General features: G+C 40.6%; 1 protein-coding gene across 1 annotated transcript in view; it reads left to right on the top strand.

Annotated features, from left to right (window-relative positions):
* The first annotated feature begins 3,295 nt into the window (after positions 1 to 3,295).
* LOC117262330 (cGMP-inhibited 3',5'-cyclic phosphodiesterase 3A-like) overlaps positions 3,296 to 25,862 on the top strand; it is a 175,648-nt gene continuing 153,081 nt past the window's right edge. The window contains exon 1 of the mRNA XM_078167793.1: positions 3,296 to 3,354. The gene's annotated coding sequence lies outside the window, so the exon portion shown is untranslated. The remainder of the gene's footprint in view (positions 3,355 to 25,862) is intronic.

The following is a 25,862-nucleotide window of genomic DNA, read 5'->3' as shown; positions in this document are numbered from 1 at the left end:
GCCTCTGTACATCAACAGTTAGCACCTGTTGGTCACGGTCTGAAAATTTCAGCAAAACTTTATGGGCATGTTTGTGCTGTAATATCATGAGCACAATATCTTTCGTGAATCAGGCATTGAGATGACGCAGTTAGCATTTGTGAGTGATGCAATATTCGTGGTGCTCTCAGCAGCGGAAATCCATAATTTGTTTGCCTGTCAGTGGCCACTTTTTAGGTACACCTGTACAATTTATAGCCATTCAACACTACTGCTCTGCCATAAATTGTTGCATTTGTAATTGTACCTTTGCAAAGTTAATAATGTTGAGTTATTGCTGACATTATTGGAAATGTATAAATTCAATTCAATGTTTATTATTGAGGCCAAAATTAAAGGAAACCTGGTCGTCGAAGTCTGGCGCTTGGGTAGCATAAGACACTGATGATAAAAGCCGTCCTTTAATGCGCCATGATTCGTGGCCGGTTGCCATTATAGTTTAACGGCACTCAACGGCATCAGGGGGAAATACAGTGAGACAAGAACGAAAGTTAAGGCAGCAAAAGTCTGAGTAGGGCGGGCTGGAGGGTCAGCGAATGGGTCCAGCAAACTCCGACTTTCACCCAGTAGAGCGGTGTTCACATCCTGTAAGATTATAAAGCCAAACCCTGTTCTTTTTTCCTGAACCTAACCATGTGTTTTTGGTGCCTAAACCCAACTATGTACGTTAATTGTTGAAGGGAAAGGAGGGTCTTGTACTGACGTAGGGGTCCATGTCATTGGTTCGACATCCCATTAGTCCGACTGTCCGCGGTGCTGAACGGCTCGCAGCGGGCATATGGTGTGCCGCGACCGGCTCTGGGTCAGCTGGGAAAGGCTTGAGGCGAAGCAGGCTCACGGCTTATGTGTTTGTCACTTTCTTTTTCATTTTAACCCACACCATGATCTTTTACTGACCCTAACCAAGTGGTTTTTGTGCCTAAACCTAACCAGACCTTAACCACAGGGGGTCATGATGATTTCGGAACGGACGTCGGACCAATGGGCAGTTCCCCTGACGTAGTGCGTTCATTTTGAAAGAGACTGTATGTAAACAGTAAATTTCCTGTAGAACAGAAGTGTATTTTGAAAGAAGACAATGCATGTAACAGGCAGAACTTGACATGGCATCCCAAAACGTGAACAACCAACGCACCCAGGGTACCTTTCACGTCGTATCTGGACGTGGAAAGTTCATGACCAAAAGTCTATATGTGACGAGGTCTGAGTGAGAATGTGTTGTTAAAGGTGATGTTGTATTAGACTATGTTATATTGAAAGGTATTTCTAATTTTTGGTTCTTCACATGAAGGCAGAACATACAAGGAGTGAGAAGATGGTTGCTGCTTACCGAACTCTGTACAGTATGAAGCCTGAATTCACATTATTAGTTTCACGTGAACTGTGTGTCTGAAATGGCGGCAGAGCCATTATGTATATATATTCATACAAATATGCAAACACACAAAGAGACGAGGTTAGAATGTGTCACACACGCCTGGAGCTAATAAACACTTCTTTCCTTTAATTCCTGTTTCACATAACTTTCTTCACATTTTTAATCGTCAACACCAAAACCATAAATGAAAAGCAGATATGTTTGTGGTTGTGTTGACACCGGAGTTTTGAGCAATGTGATGGAAAAACTCCACAGGGAGAAATCTTCCTCTTCAAAAGAGTCGGGCATGAATGTAATTATCGCACAACAATGCTTATAATTAGCAGGAGTGCAAGCTGGCGCGCTCTGACACAATGACGAACCTTGCTCCAGATTCTTTGAATCATATTTCTTTTTTCTCCTTGTAAAAATGTTCATTATCATATGATGAACTGTGGACCTGCCTCTTCCTGCTCACATCTCACTCTCTGTCACTACAGATAACCTCCACTCCTTCATTTCTTCATTATGCATTTCTATTCTTCAAACAGAATGTTTACCCTGCTGGTTTTTATCTGTCCTCTCCGTCTCACACTGATTACCACTTACTGTAAAGAGCGGTTTCCATAACCCCCCATCCCCCATCCCATCTCCTCCCTCCGTCCCTCCCTATTCTTATTAAAAACTCTCCCACTTTAGCGTGGCCCTGGCTCAGGTCCCACTCGCCTCCTCTAAATGATCCGAGGCATCTTCCTTTCTATCCTCCTTCCCTCCCTGACTCCTCTCTCTGTCCTCACACTATCCTTTCTGCTCTCTCCCTCGCGCTCTCTCGCTGGCTCGGCATGTAAGAAGTGACGCACGGCCCTGCTGTCAGGGAGAGATAGCAGACCTGACTCTGGCTGTGACGTCACCAGGTTATCTCCAAGCTGTCCTTCTGCAGAACTGCTACACACACACACACACACACACACACTCTTGCACCACTAGTATTTGCCTGCACAAAAGCACAGCCGTCAAGATTATGGTGCTCCTGCTTGTACTGTATATGAGAAAAAATGCACACACATGCAGTCACGTTTCACACCTCTGAAATCCCAAACCAATTACCAGACTCTTAGTGCCACACTCTCGCATGCCAGTCACACTCTGAGTAAATCCCTCCTATGAAATTATTAACATGCAAGATTTATCCTTGTCCCATGTGTGCAGCTACAGGGAAATGCTTGCAGTGTTCCTTGGGCTTGTAATTCAAACAACCACCCATGAAACAGATAAGATCCGACATGCTGCATATGCAAAAATTATGGCTTGTCCTACTTTATACTACAAAGTCTCTAATGATCTTTTCTTTATTTCCTATATTTCCACAGCTTTAAACATTTATCTCTGTTTCATATGATCCTTATCGCTGATCTTGAATCTTATTAAAACGTGGAGTAGATGTAGTTAAAGGTATAGTATGCAGGAATTGTTGGCGACTGTTTGTAAACGGTACCACCTGCGAAAGTGGAAGTGAAAGCCAGGCCCAGATTTGCTAAATTTGTGAGATTTATTTCAACATTGTGTCCACATTTTTGTAGCCTACTCTTGGATATGTGCTGCTTACGGTCTGACACCTGGTCACTACCTTTTTATAAAGTCCCGACCATACCTGGGCGCTGTGCCCAGAAATATCCTGAAAAGAGCAAAATAAGAAGATACAAGCAGAGGGCAGAGTCTCTGCTGATAAAAACACCACCACACACTTGTAGTGGGTCATACATGATGATTGAACGGGATTACTTTTGTATGAGGGTGCTTTCACACCTACCCTGTTTGGTTCGGTTCAATCGAACTCATGTTTGTTTGTCCTCTTCGTTTGGGCAGGTGTGAACACAGCAATCGGACTTGGGTGTGCACCAAAACAACTGGACCGAGACCTTCTTGAAGAGGTGGTACTCTGGTGCGGTTCGTTTGTGGTGAGAACGTGTTCCGACCTGGATCCGAACCACCTGCAGTCACATGACACATTGTTTGGGTTAAACATGAGCATGTTACAGTCCTGGAGGATTATTAATGTGCGCCTCCTCCTGTACTGCCTTAATATGCACATTCAGCACATCCAATGCATCAAAACATTGTTTTCTAGTTGGAGCCGCACCTCGTTTTCAAACTGTATGGTTTGACTAAAATGAACAATGACAGCAATATAGTCCACGATGAGCAGCGCTAAAATCAACCTGCGTAGTTGTCCCTCCATTGTGACATTAGAAAGTGTCACATTTATCTTGCAAGTGTACTCTTCTTCAACTATTTGTTTACTTCCTGGATTTTTCCTGCATGGAAATTCTGACCAATCAAGAGCAGCTTTCTCGTGCAAGGCATTTTATCTGGTCCGCTTGGAAATGCTGCCGTGAGAACACGAACCAACACTAGGCAATTATGCAACTTTGTAACAAAATTAGTCCCTGATTCAGACCAAAGCAAGATAACTCTAGGTCTGAAAGCACCCTGACTCTAACAATGTTTTGTAGGACAATCCAGCTCAGTATACCTTTAATCATAAAACTTACAAAATCAGAGAAATTGGGGTAAAATTGGTGTTTCTGGCTCTCATTCTTAAAATTTTCTAATGTATTCAATACTACCAACAAATATGACAAATACCTTCATGAAGTCATACTGGTGTTATAAATAGTTTCATGTATCTATTGTCTACAACTAACCGTGATTTTCGTTGTTTAAATTGTGTAAAATACTCTTTACAAAGATCTGGAAGGACCATAACATTAGTATAACTAATACTTTGTTATGCTGAGCCACAGCAGTGTGTGGGATCTTCCCTTTCCAAGACTCAAGTGATTCTTTCCAACACACCGGAATCTGAGGTAGCTGGAGGTGTGAATATCTCCTCTCTAAAAACGGAGCCAAATGCCCATCATTTCTTCACATGTCTCGTTCTGTGTGTCTCTGTGAGAAAAACAGGAAATACTCACATTTAAGAGACAGGTACCAACAAATGTGTGATGTTTTTGCTTTAAATGTGACTGAAGAGATTAATGGTCAACCAGTTCATTAATCAACTCATCACTCAAGCTCTAAAACAGAACAAGACATGTAAGATAATAATCAACAGTCAATCATTGAAAACAACAATAAACGTTTAACAATAAAAATGAGAGCAATAAATGGGAAGATGAACCAGTAAGTGATGGAGTTGTACCATCAGAGAATACATGATGAGCTGTCAAATGAGGCGCTGCTCCAAAGACAGATAATGAAAAAGTCTCCCAGCTGTACGACCATAACTGGGGTTAATGTGGAACCTGTGAGCTCTATTGATGCTCCAGCTCCTCTAGTAATGAGAGGAACTGTGGTGTGTTTTCACATGTGGGCAGTGGACCTAGACTGTCCATGATGGATCGATAGAGAAGTACCACCAACCCAACAGCTTGTAATTGCGTTCTCTCTGTGTATTGTATATTAGAAATTTGCATTTTATTCTATCTCAACAAATGTCACTGTTTAAGTTCAGTTACAAAATAGAAAATAAAGAAGAGCAATGGTTGTATAGGGGTTTAAGTGGGTCAAAATCTGCGTAGTCATTTGACGTCCTCCTGGGGTTCAGTCCCTTATGTCCTGTCCAGTTCAAACCCTCCCTGATATGCCTTGCTTCTAATACAAAGTTAAGCTTTGTTCTTGTTTTTTTCATTTGTCCCTGAGGTGCTGTCAAAAGTACGCCAGCTCCACGGAGAGCACCACAGGAAGAGAGAGGTTTTTTTTTTTTTTTAATAAAATTTCCAATGCCTGATTTCACATTTACAGTCAGTCTTAGAGTAAACCTCGACCGAGTCCCAAACTGATTGGAACCGTTACGCACAAAGCAGAAAAAAAGGCCACTCGCTCAATATTCCTTTGAAGTGGAAAATCAGGCACCGGTGAAGTTCAGTGGGTTTGGGTGGGATTCACATGAATAAAATTGGACGCCCTGCTTTTTTCCATTTCATTGAATTCAGATCAGGACGCAATGCCAACTCTTAGATGTGTCACAGAATTTGGCATCGCCAATGATGGCAGAGACGACTGCCTCCAACAGCCCCCACCTTCATTAGAAAAGTCCGCCACCCACATCGCTCCTGCGTTTTGATCATCCTCTTCTTCACGGATCCTTCTCTTTCATCTAATTCATATTCTCTGCTGCTGTCTTTGAAAGGAGTGAAGAATGTTCCAGATTTCGTAGTGCTGTTCTCATATTGTTCTCAGGATACATTGTCATCACCATCCATCCCAGCACTTGGCTGAAAGGGATTTGCAGTCTTGCCAGAATTAGGACAGCCAGACACAGGCAGATGTTTGGAGTGGTGTCTGGGTGTGGCCGGGGGCTATATTAGAAGACAATAGAAACCGCAGGACAGGCTTCCCCAAAGTAATGATGCTGAGCATGAACTGCTGCGTTTTCCTTTGTGTTCACCAGCTTACATCAGCCAGCCGTGATGCAACATGGCAAGAGGCTCACAATAGACATGGCATTGTTGCAGAATAACACTTTGAACATGAGGCTTGATGTGACATTTGCAGCTTGTCAGGAGAACTCGGATCAGAGTTTCCTTTTTAAACTGTGGCACAGAGCTCATAGTACTCTGACCATTTGATCACTCTCTCCCTCTGTTCGCTCACTTTCAGCTGAATCTGAGCTCCACGGCAGAGGGATAATGTTACACTGTGTAAATTTAGAAAGGCTGGAACTAGATGAAATACAAAGAGATCAGATGTACTAAGTAAAGAGATTTGTCACACATTTGCATGTGTGGAGAACTTCACTTGTCATATCTGATAAGTTTTGTCAGGTGTCAGCTGATACAGTAGAGATGATTTTGGGTGCATGTGGGGACACTGTGGCAGTTCTCCTTCAGCTTTTGACCACACTGTTATCACGATGACGCCTTTCCTCTCCCATATTGATACAGATACTTAAATTGTTAACCTAGGGTATGTGTCCAATCTGATTTTTCATTTTAAATCCGTAACCTCACAATGTGGTATTACTCAACTACACATCACATTAAGAGACGTCCAGGGGCCAACATTCTTGGGCTTAGGAATAGTTTTACATTTTGGGAAAAATATTTATTCCCTTTCTTGCCGAGAGTTGGATGAGAAAGTTGATACCACTGTCATGTCTGTCTGTTCAATAAAAAGCTGCCTCCAGCAGATGGTTAGCTTAGCTTAGCACAAAGGCTGTGTTCTCTGCAAGCTGCCACGTCTGAGGCTGAAAAATGAAGTGTGGAGGTACCAAACTGCAGTTCATCGAACCACCACTTGAGGCTGGCTCCAAAACAGAGTAAACCTACATCTGTCACAGTTTCTAAAAGACCTTCAGGGCTGTTCAAAATGTCCTCTTTTCTGACATTCAGAGTTTCTATTGGGGTTTTTAAATGAAGCTTTAAATGTCCGTTGTTGGGCTGCCCCCGACTAAGAATTTTCCTAGTCGACCAATAGTCGGCATTTAGGGCCATTAGTCGACTAGTTGCCCGCATGTTTACGATGTTAATTTAATTGTTAAATTATATATTTTGGCGGGGCAGCACAATGGTTTGAGTTGAAGGTGTGAGAAGGAATAGTATCAGTAACATTGTTAACACTGTGCTACATTACAGAGAAATACAAAACCGTACTAATGAACCTTCATTAATATAGGCCTGTATTTTATCTACAAGTGCACGTCACACACTGAGCAAGCCGCCTGTTAATGACCCTGTCGGCAAAGCAGTAATGATTGTGCTAAGTGGCTAATGGGCATGTAGCTACTGACATGTTTCAGATGATACGTCATGTTTGTAGTCGACCAATGAAGATGAGTTTACATATCACCTTGGGTTCGTCCTTCACCTTCTCAAAATGATCCCACACTTTGGATTTCCTGCCCGACATGTTATTAACTAGCCTGTGGAATAACTGCAGGTACCAGCCCTGGAAATTAACCTGACTCCTGTCTGACTGCTGAGCGTGGCCACTTCCTGTGTCTCTCCTTTCAAATTAAATTCCCACATGGTCCAGTCATGTAGGTTTTAATTTATTTTGACAAAGTGCAGCTCCTAATAGAGTTTCACATTTGCTTTTTTTTCTGCAACTAAGCAACCAATGAAACGACTAAGAGGGGGCAGCCTGTCTGTTGTCGTATTTTATTACATCATCACTTATGAAAATCTTCAATTTGAATAAAGTGATTGATGAGATTAAATAAGTCATTCTTGTATTAAATAAATTTTATACAAATATATGCAATTCATGATTGCATCTATCTATTTTCAATAAATTTTGACTTTTGGACTTTACAAAACTCTGGTCTTTTCCATAAAGGTTTTTATCAGTGCACCAGTCCACACCGTTACACTGACCTTGATTTAAGTAATTCAGAAGCATGAACAGTTTTCCACAAACAATGCAGTGTGAGGCCTGACAGAAATTAAACAGTGAACTGATTACATGGAGAATGGATGGGAGGAAATCACCTGAGAATGCTGACAGTCGCTGCTGGTTACATTAGAGCTCTCACCATCATAATATATTCATCATCTGAGAAGAAGACGTGACACTGAAAATAGATTTATGGGCACAGATGAAGAATGCTCGTTCTTTCAATTTTAAATGCTCCACCTCAAGATTCAAATCACACTCGGTGCACTTCTGTCAGGATGGATTTAAGAATTTCAACAGAATAAGATGCCAATCAAAATAATGATGGAAGTATAACTTTGCACATAGAAGCAGCTCAGGGTCAATCCAAGGAGTTAAATTATAATTTAGGAATTTATATCATCCAATTGTCTTGTCACATCTTGTAATGTGCAGTGCATCGTGATGTTATTGAAAGATGATTTGAATTCTATGAATTGTGACATACATACAGATCACATTATTATAATACATGCAGTCACATATGATCCTGAGTTCTTTACTGTCTGGCCCACATGAGTCAAAGAGAATAATGTAAACAGAATGAATTAATGAGTGGAAATAGGAATAGCTTCAAAGATGCACGTCTGTTTCTTTCATGTTTCTGGACTTCTTCTTCCTGATGGCACAAATCACTTGACACAGCACCTGGCAGGAGGCATTACGTGTTGATAGCACTCCTCTATTTTTGTGGTCTCACCCACTCCTGCTGGCCTGATAGTGTGATTCATAGCTCATCGGACAAGGACAGTGACCACATGTCCTCTGTGGCAGTCCAGTTGCCCAAATAAATGTTGGCATTATATGTTCTGGCAAACCTTGGATACATGTTGGGGCTTCTGTGGCTCAGAGGTGGAGTGGATCGTCCAATAATCGAAAGACCGGCGGTTCAATCCCTGGCACCTCCAGTCCACATGTCGATGTATCCTTGGGCAAGATACTGAACCCCAAATTGCCCCCAATGGCTGTCCCATCAGTGTGTGAACGTGTGAAGGGTTACTGAATATCAGGTGGCACCTTGCATAATAGCATCGGCCACCAGTATGCAAATGTGTGTGTGATTGGGTGAATGTGACATGTCGTGAAAAAGTGCTTTGAGTGGTCGAGGACTAGAAAAGCGCTATATTGGTCCAATCTGGTCCAGCCAGGGGGTCCAGACAATTCAATACACTCAGTGACATACTTGTGTTTGGCCATGTCGTCAAGCTAATTTGCCATTTTTCTCAAGTAGCTGTCAGTTAGTTACTCACTCTACAGTAGGAAACGGCACTGCAAAATAAAAGCTCTGTGCTGGAAATTCACTGTTCATAAAAATAAAGTGTGTTTTGTACAAACCTGACACGTTTGCGAGTTACTTGCGGTCCATTCACAATGAACCAGGACCACAACCCACCAGTTGGAAACCCCCGCACTATACAATTGCAGTCCAAATATATACAGTTTATATACCATATTTATTATGTTTCATATGTAGTGGATATGTTGAAATTTAAGTTATATGATGTGACTATGCTGTGGTTAACGCAAAGGTTAGGTTTAGGTACAAAAACCCACTCGGAAAGGGGAAGAAAGGGGAAAGTGTACATGTATGGGTCATACATGTACACTTTCCCCTTTCTTGATATATTTTTTAAAATTATTATATATACATATTTATTTTATTTTATTTTGATTTAATTTAATTTTTTTTTTAATTTCATTTTATTTTAATTTTATTTTTTTGTGTGTATTTTTTACTCCTTTTTCTCCCCCTTGCTTTATATTAGTGTCCCTCACTCATTATTGTCATTATTAACTGACATGTTGCTGATTTTATTGCCATTCCTCAACCTTGGCTGAGGGGGGTGGGAGGGGGTTCATTGTTGGAAAAAAAACACTAAAATGCTTATAAAATATGTTTAAAAAAATAGGCTTGGTCACTTCAAACACACCAATTATAAGTTATACATTACCCAATTTTGACGCTACAAACAAGGCTGGACATGTCCCACACTATCAGTTACAAAATAACCTAGTTTTGTCACTACAGACATGCCAGGACACGTCCTGAACTGTGGGTTCACCAGCTGTGTTTGTCTCAGCAGCTCACTTCCTCCTGATGAGAAACTCAGCACATATGCATGTAATCTAAACTACGTCATACGTATGAAACGTACAAATGTAACACATACATGATGTGCAGAAACATATAATGCCAACATTTTATCCTGGTGTTAGGGCTGTCTGTGGCCTCAGATGTGCCAGCGAGCTTTCCTAACAGTGATAAGTGAGAAAGGAGTGATCTGAAAAAGGGAGTTTGTCTCTTGAGCTCCTGGCTGTTAACCTGGCAGACAGATATGAGAGTGGAACTTTGGTTCCTTGCAGTGATCAGAGGCGTCACAGGAGACACAGACAGTGCCAGAGCTGGGAAACAATCTCTTCATTTTCTCCACATCAAAAGAATGTACTGTCTGCAAATGTAACAACTCTAAAGAGGACAGGAGAGAGATTAGTGCGGAGCTTAAAATGGGAGACAGATAATCGTGTCCTCAGTTTGCTTTGGCAAGAACCTTTTCTCACTGAGCCAGAGAAATCAAACAGGTCAGTGAACTATAGAGACAGAAAGCCCCCAAAACCTCCGTCAGTGTCATCAGTCACTCTTCACTGATGGCAGATCTCCCTCCTGACCTGCTGTGTTTCTATTAAACTGATAAATACAGTATGTCTATTCATAAGAGTTGTTGCCCAGTTCACGTCGTGTTAGATAAAGATCCAAAGCATGTCCAAACTGTGAGCTCTGACAATAAGCTGTTATTCTGATTCAAGAAGGATGACTGAAGTGTTTCTAAGAGTTTATATCTATTATGGGAATGTCCCTGTGCTTACACCTGCTGTCCCGTGTCTTGGCTTTTAAAAACAAGTGCTTTTGTACGATACAATAGTGATTCACACAACTGTATTCTAAAAGCAAACGTGTTCATATCTGTTCCGAATGGCCACACTCTGGGCATAGCGCGAAGCCTGGCGTCATGGCGAGTAAAGCAATGAATTGTACAAATGGGGATAATGGTCCATAATTTTGGACACATTCACATGTGCACCCTCAAATCCTGCAGCTGCGTAATTGAGGCTGGCGCAGAAACCCGGCGTGTGCCTCTTGAAATGTGGAACATCGGTCTGCAGCCGTGCCAAACTGTTGATGATTGACTTGTTGGTCTGTGGAAGCCACGACCAAATCATTTCTTTTCCACGTCCTCCCAAAACACACCAGTAACCAGAGAGCTGCTGTGTTTTTATAGACAAGGAGAATGAGGAAGCAAGTAGGAAACAACTTGCGCACAGTACAATGGTGACATGCAACCACTGGAAAAAAAATTCACAAAAGTCACATGCAGCGTTTTTACAATTTCCTTTTCAACAATGGTCCTTCTGTGTTTTGCTGTACATGTGCATCTGTCCACAGCTCCCACTACAGTGTTAGAGAGAGGATGACTCGTATGAGTATGTATGTATTAATTAATGCGCGGTCATTGCACACACAGCTGCAAAAGAGATGTTGTTGCACGCATGTTGGGACAAGGACCTTACTGAGATGTGAAGGCAGACGTGATGTGGCATTGAGTTGCTCACATGAGAGGTGACAGAAGTAACTGCGTGAAGTATGGAGAAGAGAGGTTTGAGAGAGAAGTCTAAATCCTGCATACTTTCACACCTCTGCACACCTGGCCAGTTCATGCTGCAAGTAAGCGCGTTTGCAAGATTGTCAGTTTAGGAAAGGTGCAAAAATACATGTGTATATATATATATATATATATATATATATATATATATATATATTTATATTAGGGATGTAAATCACTAGTTTCATCAGGATACAATATTACATTGATTCTGTGGACAACGATAAACTGTAATATTAGCCGATATCACAAAGTCTGCCACAATCAATCAATCAGTTCAATCAATTTTATTTATAAAGCCCAATATCACAAATCACAATTTGCCTCACAGGGCTTTACAGCATACGACATCCCTCTGTCCAACACAATTTAAATTCATTGCTATGCAAAGGGTCTGTGATCGATAGGAGATGATATTATATGATCATTTAACACAATCTGTTACAGAAGGAGCTGCCGCCCCTTTCTTTTTACTTCTGATGCCACTAACACGCATAAAAGAGCACATGGATGGGTTAACCTTCAGGACTTTCTTCCAGAGAACACTTTCTGCTGCTGTTTGACGGTGACACAGACTTTCAAAATGAAAACATAACTTCTGGATGACGGTATGGATCGATGTTTACACTTTGCATCAATGATACTGGATCGTTGATCATTACATCGATATATGGATCTAGATGAATCCATCTGGGGTGGGGGTAGCGGAAGCTTGCTTAGGGCAGTGGTCCCTGCTAGTGGTCCCTAATCACAGCAATAAAAGATGAAGCCATGCCACCATTGCAGTCAGTTTCTCCCAGTTAGTATTCCTTCAGTGTTCATTGTTCAGTAGGTTTTTACCGAAAGCCAAATTATCTTCCTCTCCAAAACAAACAGACCAGGTGCAACCAGTAAAAACACTGAATAAAGCAGTTTCACATTAAAAATCAGTGTTTCTCTGATGCTGTTTGGCTCATCACGGTAGGGCTGCTATCCCCGCTCCTGCTAATGTGCGCTCACCTTATTTGCTTGGCTAATTTAAGATCCAGATGTTCAGGAGGTTGAATATTCTGCAGAGGTCTCCTCCTCTCCAGAACAATTGGGCCCAATGATTTAAACCACTAAAAACACTGAATAAAGCAATTTCACGTTAACCATCAGTGTTTCTAATGAAGAGAGCAGCTAGAAAGTTCAGAAAATCACATCACTTTACTGTAATACAGCATTTAAACCAGGAAAAGACAAAACTTATATTACAAAATTAAAATCTGAGACCATATCTAGTCTCATATCATGATATTAGCATAACATCCATATATTGCCAAGCTCTAGTTGAATGAAACATAAAAAGTTAGTTGGTGGATTGTAAGTTTTGCGTTTGTTTGTTGGTCTAACTATGTAAATTATGGGTTTTAGAGTAATTTTAAAAAACGGTGAGGAAGTTTTTAACCCTGCTTTTTTTTAGATTTCTAAATGTTACCTGAAATTCAACTCTTTCAGTGGCTCCCACCCTTCAGGTTATCCAATGATGCGGCAGATTATCTCCTGGTGTTGTCAGCACGACAGTAGAAGGCCAAACCCAGAAGTGGCTGTGACAGATTACTGTGGTGCCCTCTGCACTGTTTATCAGACCTCTTCCTTTTTACTGCCTGCATCTATCAGGCTCGCAGTAGTTAAATACCCAAGATAAAAGCATATGGTGCAGGGCCCACATTAAAACAGGCACTCACCTGATTTATTACGTTGTCCTCCACCAAAGATCTGTGATTCTCAGGGCCACAGTGCAGCGACTGCCCTGCGACGTACCATGTTGTGTTGTATCCACGGACACCTCTGTATCCACTGTGCCTCCTGGCAGTAATAGTCGCCTCCTTAATGGCTCTGTTTTCAGGCTTTGATGCATTTTCTCATGTTGGTGAAACGTGGAGCTACTCGGAACATGGTGTTCATCAGGTGACTGGCTGATGTCGTGCTAGAGGCCAGCTTGTAGCACATGTTGCCTCACAACTCGCTGTGGTGGTGGTGGTGCTTTTTATTCACTCTTTGAAATTCAAAGGGTCTCTTGATTTGATAGGACTTGAGGAAGCACATCTCCTGTGTCCTGCCCCGTGGTTAATCCAAGGCTGACACTGCGATGGTTGTTTAAAATGTGTCGCCTGCAGTTCTTCTCTCTGTTTGATTGGCATTGTGAGATAGCAGAGGCTGATGGAAAGGGTCTGTTTGCTCACAGCGATGCAGGAGGAGGCTGGGGAGCCCAGAGAAAGAGAGGGGGAAAGATAGAGACAGATAGAGAGAAAATGGGAGAGCAGAGCATCCTGAACCACGATAACCTTAAGTCCATCTCTGATGACACATGCTCCCATCTCTGACTGGGTTGATTATGGTGACAGCAGCCTTTGCTCATCTCAGTCTAACCTCTGCATCACATCCCTATGATGAAGAAGGAATAACATTCTCTGTTGTTGCTTTGGGAGCAATGCCTCTGTGCATCTGTGCCTCTATTATGTCGTGCTATTGAAGAGGGGTTTCTCTTTAACAGAAAGAAAGGTCTGCTGCTTTTGTAAATATAAAATGAAAGTTCTGATATGATATGATATGATATATGATATATATACTTTTCTGTACAGAGAGCCCAGATGTTGTATCTGGAATCTGCTGGAGCCACTCTCCCAGTTTGGGGGTCACAGCCCCAAATACTCTGATTACCATTGGCACCACTCTTTCCTTTACTCCCCACATCTTTTCTAGCTCCTCTTTTAGCCCCTGGTATTTTTCAAGCTTATTGTGTTCCTCCTTCCTGATGTTGCTGTCCCTCAGTATTGCTAAATGTATCACATCTATCACCACTGCCTCATTCTGTTGTTTGTCGATCAACACGATGATTGGTTGGTTAGCCATCACCAGTTTGTCCCTGTGGTTGGCCATATCTACATTTTTATTTAGAAATTTGCTTATGCTGTTGTAGTTTATAGTCCAGTTGAAAGCTATGTCAGTATGGAGGGTTAAGGAATCACACACTGATATACTTTGGTGTGTTATTTTACAGGTAGTATTTCTAATTAAATGACAACAACCCTATTATGTATCTGTACATGTGTTAGGTGATTCATTATTCCTCAAATAGGCTATAGTTCTCCTTTTCCTTAAAAAGACAAATGCACAGCTTTAATTTGAAGGAGTACATCTATTCTGAGGAGCAAGACATGGGAACAAGCCTTCTCGAGTTTAAGGAAGATTCATGGGTCCCCATAGAAACCATTTTCATTCTGATATCTTGAGTTGAGAGTTCAAGGGACTCCTTAAAAATGGCAATGCCAGTTGTTCCCTTGCCAAAATGTAGTCTAAGTTTGGTGCATTGTTAAGCACCCTTTCTGACATGGTTAATGGCTATGTCGACATGGTTGATATCAATGGATGACTAGGTTGTCTAGTTTCAAAAGATACTGGGACCCTCATGCTATCTTAAAAAGAGTGCGCTGTAGCCTATTCAAGACAGTAATGTTGGCATTTAATTATTTTTGCCTGGAGGGGTCATTGCCCACTGTTGGGGGCACTACTGAAGAGGTGCAATGGAGTTACCTCAGCTTCTAACAGTTCAATCCGGTCCCACTCAGAAGTCGTCGAAATCCGGCACTTGGGCAGTGACTTGCAGCTTCAGCTCTAATGTCACCGTTATAGTTTAACAGTGCCGAGCGATGTCAGGGGGAAACACAGCGGGACAAGAACGAAGGTTAATGTGGTGAAAATCCAAATAGGGCGGGTGGGACGGGTGGTGGACGGGTCTAACAGACATTGACCTTCACCTGGGAGAGCGGTGTTCGTGTCCCATGAGATTAGAAAGCCAAACCTCAAACCTTCTTTTTTCCTAAACCCATCCTCACGTTTTTGCTAGAGGTAAAAAAAAACAAAAACATTTGTGGTGTTGTCGTCAACAACCAACGCACCCAGGGTACCTTGTATGTTGTATGTGAATGTAGAAAGTCCATAATCAAATGTCGATATGTGATGAGGTCGGAGTGAGAATGTGTTGAGCAGTTATGTAGTTACAGTGCTGAAGTACAATATAATACCTTTGCTCCACATTGGTTATCTTTTACCTTTCAACATTACCTGCAGTAGCTTTTTTGTATTGCGCTAAGTAAGAGCAGCTCCAATCACTTTCTGAAGAAAAAAGAATATTCTTTATAACATCTGAGGGCATTCATCTCTGAGAGAAGAATTACCAAACAACAAATTTATATCTTTATTTATGGAAGTCTGAGAGGAAGTGTGCAGTGTGACCGGAGGTAACTTTACCTGGCTGGTGACAGGAAGCCTGAGAAATACTGCTCTATGGACTCGCTGAGACTTTTATGGCACCTTAGTGAAATATGACGGCCTGCTGTTTCCTAAAATGTTTCACTTATGTGATTTGATATCATCTCCAATATTAGGCGTTGAATGGTTAAGTGTAGTGTTAATTATCTACAGTGTTTGCACGTGGGCGTATTGATCTCTTATAGATGCTGACGTAAATGTTGTCCTTGTCAGGGGCCACATATTTAATGCCAAAGCTTTAGTTAATGAATGGCCACAAACAGAGTTTGTGTCACTGGCTAAATGTTGAATGAAGCCATAGATAAAAAAATATGTAATAATCTAGCATGTGCATCACTGGTATGAGCTTGGATGTCAGTTTTCTGAATGCTCTCGCTGCGGGTTTGAGTGTCTGTTCCTATAACTTGGTGTAGTGTAGCTTGTTGGCTCCGTGTCCGTGTAATCATGTGCCTTTTTGTTTTGAATATTTGCGTACATGTGAGAGAACGTGTCTTATTTTTACATGTATTTTTTTATTTGACTGTTATTTAACCAGGTTTGTCTCTTGAGATTGAAATCTTGGCACCAAAAATACACAACGCTCGTAAGAAGAGTAGGAAAAGATGGAAAAACAATGAAGGGCATTGTGAGACTTTAATGGGTGCACTCATGTATACTGCTCATGTGTGCGTGCATATGACTGTTGGTACATGCATGTATTGTCTCAAGAGGTTCCCAACAGCCACTGGCATTCTTACATTGCATCATGTTGTCTTATTTCATCTCTCCATGGGATCATGAAGGACACATAGAGTGAGTCTATTGTTCATCCCCCTTATGTTTAGTGGAAATATGATTCTTTCATGCATTTTTGTTTCCATCTTGTTGCTCCTCTTATGCAGGAAATTTAACATCCATACTCTGAGCTGCAGTAGACACAGAGCCGGTATGTGATTAGAATCTTCCAGCCCGACCACAAGCACCGCTGCCGTCACCACCGCTGCCACAGTCTTTCTAAGAAATAGATCACCTCCAAATATTGTGTTATGTAACCCTTTAAACAACTGCAGATTTCTCCCTCCGCTTCATTCTTGAGAGACGCGGGACCACAAGCGTGCCTGGAGGCCAGATGCAGATGATGGTCTGTCAGTTTGCGGACCCATGGTCAGGCCATCATGATGACATTAACACTCCAAGAATGTCTGTAGCACTCACTCTCAACCATCTTTCCACCCTCAGCTCGAGCAGTGTAGGCTAATTCTCCCCCTGCAGAATGTGGATTGTTATGAGGGATTGCTTGTACAGTATGTTTGATAAACCACAGCGCTCGCTCTTTAGGTAAGCCGTTCTTTTCTTTGTGGTGTGTGAAACTCCTCGCATTCTTTATATAGTATGATCTATAGTGTAGGCAAGATTTTACATAAACCTTTTGGGTGAAGCACAATAAAAGATTTTCCTTTCGTCACAGTTTTGATTTGGGGTGTAAACATGGACTGAGTTATGTGTGACATGGTGTCAACAGCAAACTATCAGCCAGCTTTGACCGTTGGAGCAATGCCGTGCAGCATCAGGGGGTGTAAGTGAGGACAGATGAAAAGAGATTTTTCATGCATCACAGAAGTCCCTCTGGATCTGCTCGTGACATGCACAAGAGCTTTAAATACTTTGAGGGGGGTCATGCTAACTTCCATTGGCTCAGTCTCACCACCTGACTCCAGTCTCTCCTCCTCCTTCCTCTCTTTCTCTCACTGACCTTTTTTTGTGATAGCAGCCCTGATGTGACGAAGATTTCATGAAAGAAATATTTAAACCGATCACAAGCTTGAGCCTGCGCTTTGAAGCCCACGATGGTTGTGTGGACAGCAGCTACTGGAGCGCCTAATTAGGCTGCGGAGACTGCACCTCTGCGAGGGCTTCTCTGATGCAACTTGGAAGGCACCCAGCTAATGCCACCACACAGTAACACTGATGAGATAAAGCCTGCAAAATAACTGATTAGTGTTTACGCCATGTCACTTACACTCCCAGCATGGATTTTACATTCAGGATGTAATTGCTGACCGCTTTGGAGAATAGCCGGGAGAAGTTGTTAGTACACTGATCTGAAATTTGAGGTTAGCAGGGGTGCAAGAGCCGGACTTGGCGTTTATCCCTCACGTTTGATGTACAGCCTGCTGAACATAAATCTTGGCTCGCAGTTCCGTCTTGATAAAATATCTGAGGCAGGAAAGTGGAATGGCTGTCGCCTGTAAAGTCAGCTTCCTGTATGGAGCCTCGCTCCGCGGGGCTTGTATGAATTAAACATGGACCAGGGCCATTATAAATGACAGGGTCAGGACTGCCAAATGGAGATGTTGGAAAAACAATGCGACCAACAGAATCTATCATCTCTGCCAGCTCAGTGAAACTTTGTCAAGTAAGGCCAAGTCAGCAACTATAAGACTTCAGCTCCACTGAACATTTTAATACTGAAATGAACAGAGCCTCGTTCAAGTGAGTGTGACAGTTATGGCTGGAGAGGAGCGCAGTGACGCTGGCTGTGTACTGTGGTATTACTGTTGGTATGATGTGAATGATGATAATATAGATAGACTGCTCATCATCCTCTTATTAATTCACATAAAACAAAATATAGATGTTACACATTCTTATATCCCCAACTGGCTGTTTAACCCTTGAGCCTCCCTAGGGACATTTTTATTTTTCAAACATTTTGGCTGTGTTAATGCATATGGCATACATTTTGTTCTGGAAATTCAAACTTAGCTTCTACACTAAGTCCATAATAAATCGTATAGCCAAAATACAGACACTCAAACCCTTAAGGACAAAAATGTCCCCATTGAACCCATTAAAACCACAATTTTTGATGCCATGGCTATTACAGCATAAAATCATGCATTCTATGATATCAGGCTTCAGTCTAGAGCCCAGGATACAAAATTGTAGTTTAACTGTTTTCCACCATATTGAACCAAAGTCCCCCTTGCATTTAGTATACTTACACTTTTATGTTATAAAAGACATCTGTGGCATTGTGCAAACAAACTGGCATTTAAAGTATTACATTTTGAAAATGAATGAATATTTGTTAGTTATCAGGACTGAAGCTGGTTAAATGATTTAACTCAGTGAAAGTGGAAACATATTAATTATATAATATTTTCATGGCTGTTGTTTTACGCAGACATTTTTATCCTTTAGTCTTTTTTTTTAAGGGAGGCGCAAAGGTTAATGTGCTTAAAACCTTGTGCTGTTGGCCACCCACATCAGGTTTTAATTGTAAATATAAAGATAAGTGTTAGAATATTTAGGAATAGTAGGAACAACCTACTTTCATCACTGCATTCAACATCTATATTAAAGTTATTAAAAAAGATCTGAAAGGGACTTTAATTAGTAAAGATTTATAGCACTGGATTTCATTGTAATACATCTCTATTAATTTTGTGTAACTGCTAAGCCTTGAAACCTAAATGAATTCTGCAATCTTTGTTCTTATCTTTTATTCTTCTTTTAAAAAGTATTTCACTGTAGGGAAGATGCTTTTGCTGTCAAGGCAGTAGAGAGAAGCAAATACTTGTGAATTTGGTTCAATATGAAGAGAGAAAACAGAGGAAAAGGGCTGTGGTATTTATTCAAGAGGTAGAAAAAAATAGGCAAAAGAAGCAAGAAACAGGCGACACAGTAACAGAATCTTGGTTCATATTTGATCAGCACGCTTAGTTTATCGTTTGTTTTGAGTTCGATCTGACTTTGAGAATGAGAGCCAGCTCTCTCTCTTGATCCACTTCTGTACTCTGTGTGTGTGTGATGGTGGGCATACCAAAATAAGGAAATATAATCTGTAGTTCCAGCAACAACCCGAGAGCCAGCAAAAATCTGCTGGATGACGCAAATGAGTAGGGAGATCTGGGCATTGGTAAGATGGAGGGAAGTTTGCCCCAGTTAATTTACACACACTACCCACATTGTTACGATACAGAGCTGGTTGAAAACAAAATAATCCCTTGAAGTACAACTATTAATATTGGTTGCAGCGATTTACCGGTTTCAAGGTATAACGTGATATAAAAATTCACAGTTGTTATACTGTGTACCTTTGCTTATCTTCAATATTAAAAAAAAAAATGCAACCAAACATTGAATCTCCCCTTTATTTTTGCTTTGTTTATAAGGGGAGACTTTTTACACATACTTCCATTATCAAAATGGTTTCAAGTTTCAATTATAGTAATACATTGTCTGTTCAACAGCAGTTATTCAGTTCAATAACCCTTCAGTTTTAACCCTTTATTTTTTTTTTTAGGGTCATTCTGAATGATAATAATATAAATTCTGTAATACCTTGATACTGTGATACCGCAAAACTGCGATATTTTCTGAAATGGTTATCATACCATGAAAATTTCATACTGTTGCAACCTTAATAGACAAGGTATATCTTCATAAGCCATTTTTGATATCTGTATACATGTTCTGTGGCCTGTAGCTCCTCTTTTCCTACAAAATGGATTGAACTTGAGAATTTAATGGACTTTCAAACTAAGCCACACAGGCATTTCCTGACATCACTCACTTACCACTGGCAAGACTTCTCTCAGCTTCAGGCACCTTGTTCCCAGTCTGAGATTGTTTGTTTTCACCCGACGTGTAGAGAATAAAAATAACAGCCTTTAAAGAAGTTTGTTGCATTGTGATCAAAAGGAAAAACCTGATTATGGTTCTTCAGTCCTGTTTTAATCATCGTCTATTAGTTGTTTTCATGTACACTTGTGTCATTGTCGCGGCAGCCTTAAATGCACTCTGGTATTGTTTCCTCTCTGGGCATTGGTTTCTCACATTTGTCCAGCCTCTCCCCTGCTGATGAGGACGACTCCGGGTGCCAAGAGTCTGGCAGCTCCATCCAAATCTCTCACTGGGTAAAACTTGGACTCCCTGTTTGTTTCATATGCCGGAGCTTTGTTATCTGGACCGGGAACAGACACATTGATGAAGTGGACCCTTGAAAAACAGTGGAAGTGGACCAGAACACATCTGTCTCTCTCGTTGTGGAAATAAACCAAACAAGTATATAATTAACACGCAGACAGGGGTGATCCTTACTGAGCTTGGCAGAGCAGTAAACACTGTTGGTTCTGTTTAATCCTGAGACATTAACAAATTACGATAAAGGAAAATAAATCCTTTATACGATACCACTTCCTCACCAGTGTTGTTACCATGTTCTTCATACATGGACGACTAAGTAGGATGATTTTATTGTTGATTAATGTACATGATCCTGGATTTTTTTCAGGTCTTTGAAACTGAGATCTGTCTGGGGCTTTTGTTTGAGCAAGAAGACCTTTAAGGGGATAGTTTGGATCTTTTAAAGTGGGGTTGTATGAGGTACTTAGTCAGTGTGTTACATTGAGTAGATGGCGGTTGGCTCATTTCCAGTTTGGAGAAGCAGATGGGAGTACCGCCACAGAAGCTGAGCAGTTTACTACTGTGGACAGGGGTTATTTTAGCCACTTAAAAAAGGCCTTCCTATAAAAATTCAAATCAGTCAAAGTGAAAGCTGTACTGAGAATATTTTCAACACTTAACCGTACCATCAGACAGCCCTTTCCTTTGGCGCTACATTTTCTAAACTGTAAAACTTTGGTATTTCTACTCATAAACGCAACTGTACCACGCACTGTATTACGCCACAGGTCAGCTGTTCAGGTCAGACGGAGCTGTTGAGATCTCAAAGATGATGTGTTTTTGCGGGCTGCTCAAACAAAGAAATGAAAACAGCTGTGCCTAGTTACACTGATTAAAGACATCAACACTTCACCTGCACAGTGTTTGCAGCAAACATTTCTCTGAAGAGGATTATGTAAAACCACCAAAAAAGCAAGAGAGACACATGCTAAAGAGCTGCTGTACCAAACCATCAGGTAAAATCAGGGATGGGCAGTATTTCTACTTGTATTTAAAATAAGTATTTCAATTACATTTGAGTATTTTGTAATTTGTATTTGATAAAGCCGACAAAAAGCAAATGTAATTTGTAACAAAATACTTTTGAGTGGAGTAATTTTGTATTTAAAATACTCAAAATACTTTCTCCACGAATCAAAAAACAAAAATAATAGGCTACATATTCTTATAATATTGGATGTAATGATATTTTTTACTTTACATATATATATATGTATATGTGTATGTATATATATATATATATATATATATATATATATATATATATATATATATATATATATATATATATATATATATATATATATATATATTCTTTTTTTAATCTATATATTTTTTTAAACTTGGGCCATTCAATGTGCCCTTCAGTGACCTAGTGGTCTGTTTTACTGGATTGTGCATAACATAGGAAATTGTATGTTGTTGTGGTTGATGCTTGGGATGAGTATGCTACAAATGAATTGCCTCACGTGGGATCAATAAAGTTGTCTGAATCTAAATCTGAATCAATAAATAACATTTTAGGTTAGCCTACATGTCCCTGGCTTTTTTTTCTTCTTTTTTTCATTTGAAAAAAAGTTGAACACAGGGCTCCAAAGGCTCCAAGTTAGACAGCTAACAAGTTAACTAGCTACAGTCAATCAATCAATCAATTTTATTTATAAAGCCCAATATCACAATTTGCCTCACAGGGCTTTACAGCATACGACATCCCTCTGTCCTTATGACCCTCGCAGCGGATAAGGAAAAACTCCCCAAGAAACCTTTAACAGGGGAAAAAAATGGTAGAAAGCTCAGGAGGAGCAACTGAGGAGGGATCCCTCTTCCAGGACGGACAGACATGCAATAGATGTCATACAGAACAGATCAGCATAATAAATTAACAGTAATCTGTATGACACAATGAGACAGAGAGAGAGAGAGAGAGAGAGAGAGAGAGAGAGAGAGATGCAGGTAATGACAGTAGCTTACAACAACATTAATGAAAGTAATAATATTATAATTATAGTTCTGGCTACTGTGGTACAATATATTGAAAGTATATATTAATATCTGATAGTATACATATGTGACAATAATCATATGTGTATAATAACAGTAGAAGTATGACTAATGATAACAGCAGCAGCAGGAGGCATCTGGCAGGACCACGGCAGCAGCACAACAACACACGTCACGCTGTCCAGGCACGGCTGTGATATAAGTTAACCTGAGAGACAGTGGAGCACAAAGGCTCCGGAGAAGAAGCCGAGTTGGTGACATGCTGTACGGCCGAGTTAGCAAGATGCAGTAATAGAGAGAGAGAGAGAGAGAGAGAGAGAGAGAGAGAGAAGGTGCCCGGTGTATTATAGGAGGCCCCCCGGCAGACTAGGCCTAAGTCAGCCTAACTAGGGGCTCGTACAAGGCAAGCCTGAGCCGGCCCTAACTATAAGCTTTATAGTGTACAGTAGCTACAGTATCTTGCTGCTGTTTAGCTAGACCGTTGATGGACAGTTCACAGCACAGCTAGACTAGACTTGCCAGGCATGCTGCTCTCGTGGATGGACCCACACTACCAGTAGACTACCTTGCTGCTCACGTCTTCCAAGTTCAACAGATTGTCATACCAAATTGTGAGAAAACAAGCGCAAATTTGCAATAGCTGCGACCAAATTTGCTACTATCACGCTGTTAATGGATGAATCATGATTGTTCTGTCTGGCATAGTTACTTGTGGTCTCTGATTGCAGCATGTCAATTTTGAGCATTTTTGGTCAAGGACTTTTTGAGTTATTCACAAAAATATTTGAATCGGTTAGTATAGCGCCACCTATGGATGAATCGTGGGCATTCTTTCTGGTATAGTTACTCATGGTCAGAGCTGGGTATAACGCGTCACAAAGTAGTTAGTACTCTAACGTGTTACAAAGTAACGCGTTAGAGTACTTTGATTACTTTTTGCAGTAACGAGTAACCTAATGTGTTAGTTTGCTGTTTGAGTAATCAAATACTTGAGTACATTTTCTACAAGCCATCAGTTACTTCCATTACTTTTAGAACGTTGGTCCTTCATCTCCAAAACAGCAACGACTGTCTTTTGGTTCTAATAACAATAACGTTAAACCTATCATCATATATATATATATATACACACCGAATCACAGCCGTGACGATATACGAGTATAACATCACTCCCTCTCGTGTGATATTGCTTAAATAGGAAATGTAGAATACTCAAAAGTTGAGTTACTTTTCTCAGGGAGTAACGTTGGAAGTACTTTAAAAGTACTTAAGTTACTTTACTCAGGGAGTAACGCAGTAAAGTACCTGGTTACTTTTTTAAAAAGTAACACAGTAAAGTACTTTGGTTACTTCTAAAGTAACCCTTACCCAACTCTGCTCATGGTCTCTAGTTGCAGTATGCAAATTTTGAGCGTTTTTGGTCAAGGACTTTTTGAGTTATTCACGAAAAGCTTTGTGGACTGGCCGACCGACAGAGTGACCTATAGAGCTGCGGGTCGCTGCTGAAAAGAAATAGCAAAAAAAGTATTTTCTGTATTTGAAAATACAAAATACATGTATTTTATTTTGATACATTTATTTGAGGGGTATTTTGTATTTTGTATCAAAATACATTTTGATGTATTTTTGCCCATCTCTGGGTAAAATTACCCTAAATACCTTCAAATAAATCAAATGACTTATCAAACAACCAGTTAAGTGTAAAGTGCTGGCATCTTCTGATTCAGAAAGATCCTGAGGTTGTGTTGTAACCAAGTCCCACTCATGGCAGCAACAGCTCTCTGGGTCTGTGATCATGGGTTTACAGTATACACAGAAAAGTGTGTGCTCTGTTTTGGCCTCAAGTTTCTAAGAAGTTTCCCCTGTATCTCTCTTTTTGTTCGACCCGTTCAATCTCTCTCTGCAAAAGTTCTTCCTCTGTATACACTGGTTTGGTTCATAAAGGCATCCTTTTTTCCCCACAGTGAATGGCATCTTGTCGTCCCTGTCAAAATCACTGTTGTTTATCTTCTTGTAAAAGTGTTCTGACTGATATCTACTGTAGGTAATACACTTGACTATGGATAAGTACCTCATACCTGGAGTGGCTGTGGCTCAGAGGTAAAGCGGGGTTGTTCATTTATCAGATGATCGGCAGTTTGATCTCTGGCTCCTCCTGCCTGCACATCAAAGTATCCTTGTGCAAGATACTGAGCCCTAAACTGCTCCCGTTGGCTGTTAAATCGGTGTGATCCTTACTGACCTTGTATGGAAGCCTCAGCCATCATGTATGAATGTGTGTGTGGGTGAATGGGTGATTGTGACATGTAATGTAAAAGCGCTTTTAGTGGTCAGAAGACTAGAAAAGCGCTATACAAGTGCAGGTCCATTTACCCTACAGTCCGAATTTAAAAGATCCAAACTGTCCCTTTAAAGTGCAAAAATAAAGCCTCATTTGATGTTAATGGATCGTCAGTAAGCTTTTTTTTGTTTACTCCATCCCTGAACCAACCAACAGACCTATGTTGCATTAATTATAGTTTTTAGAGAGGAAATGTGAGCTACTGAGACATCACCAAGATCTTTTGGTCTTAATCTTTTTGGAATATCTTTAAAAGTAAACAGAATTAAACACTGAGCAAATCATTAACAGTTTGGTCAAGTAAATTCATCTGAACTTTCTGACTGTACTGAAGCTATGGGAGTGTTTTGAAATATATTCATTACTAATTCATTATGAAATATTATTGCATTAACTTAATTTCATTCAAAATGTTTAACCTTATTTAGGTTATAAGGTACATTAGAAAAAGTAAGTTAGACTGGTGCTATACACTTGATTATTTAAATTACTTTACTCTTGTTTTGATCTGTAGTTTTATGACAGATTCATTTCAGAGTTCAGATATCTTTTAGATAAGATACGTCCCTGAGTTTCATATTAACTTCTGCCCAGCTGCAGTAAAAGGCTGCTCTCTGTGAGATATGGTAACATGTGCCAGCCAGTTCCACCTCACATTACCTCGGTTTCACAGTAAGAGAACGCAGCTGCCCGAGCAAACTTCATCCAAGATGAACAAATCAATTTTTCACTGGTGTTTGAAAGAAGTTAATCAGGTGCAGATTTACAATAACATATCTTAGCA

This window comes from Epinephelus lanceolatus, chromosome 5 (assembly GCF_041903045.1).
Source record: "Epinephelus lanceolatus isolate andai-2023 chromosome 5, ASM4190304v1, whole genome shotgun sequence".
In the NCBI taxonomy this organism is placed as follows: domain Eukaryota; kingdom Metazoa; phylum Chordata; class Actinopteri; order Perciformes; family Serranidae; genus Epinephelus; species Epinephelus lanceolatus.
Note: the sequence above shows the minus strand (reverse complement) of the source record. Positions and strands in the feature narration are given on the sequence as shown.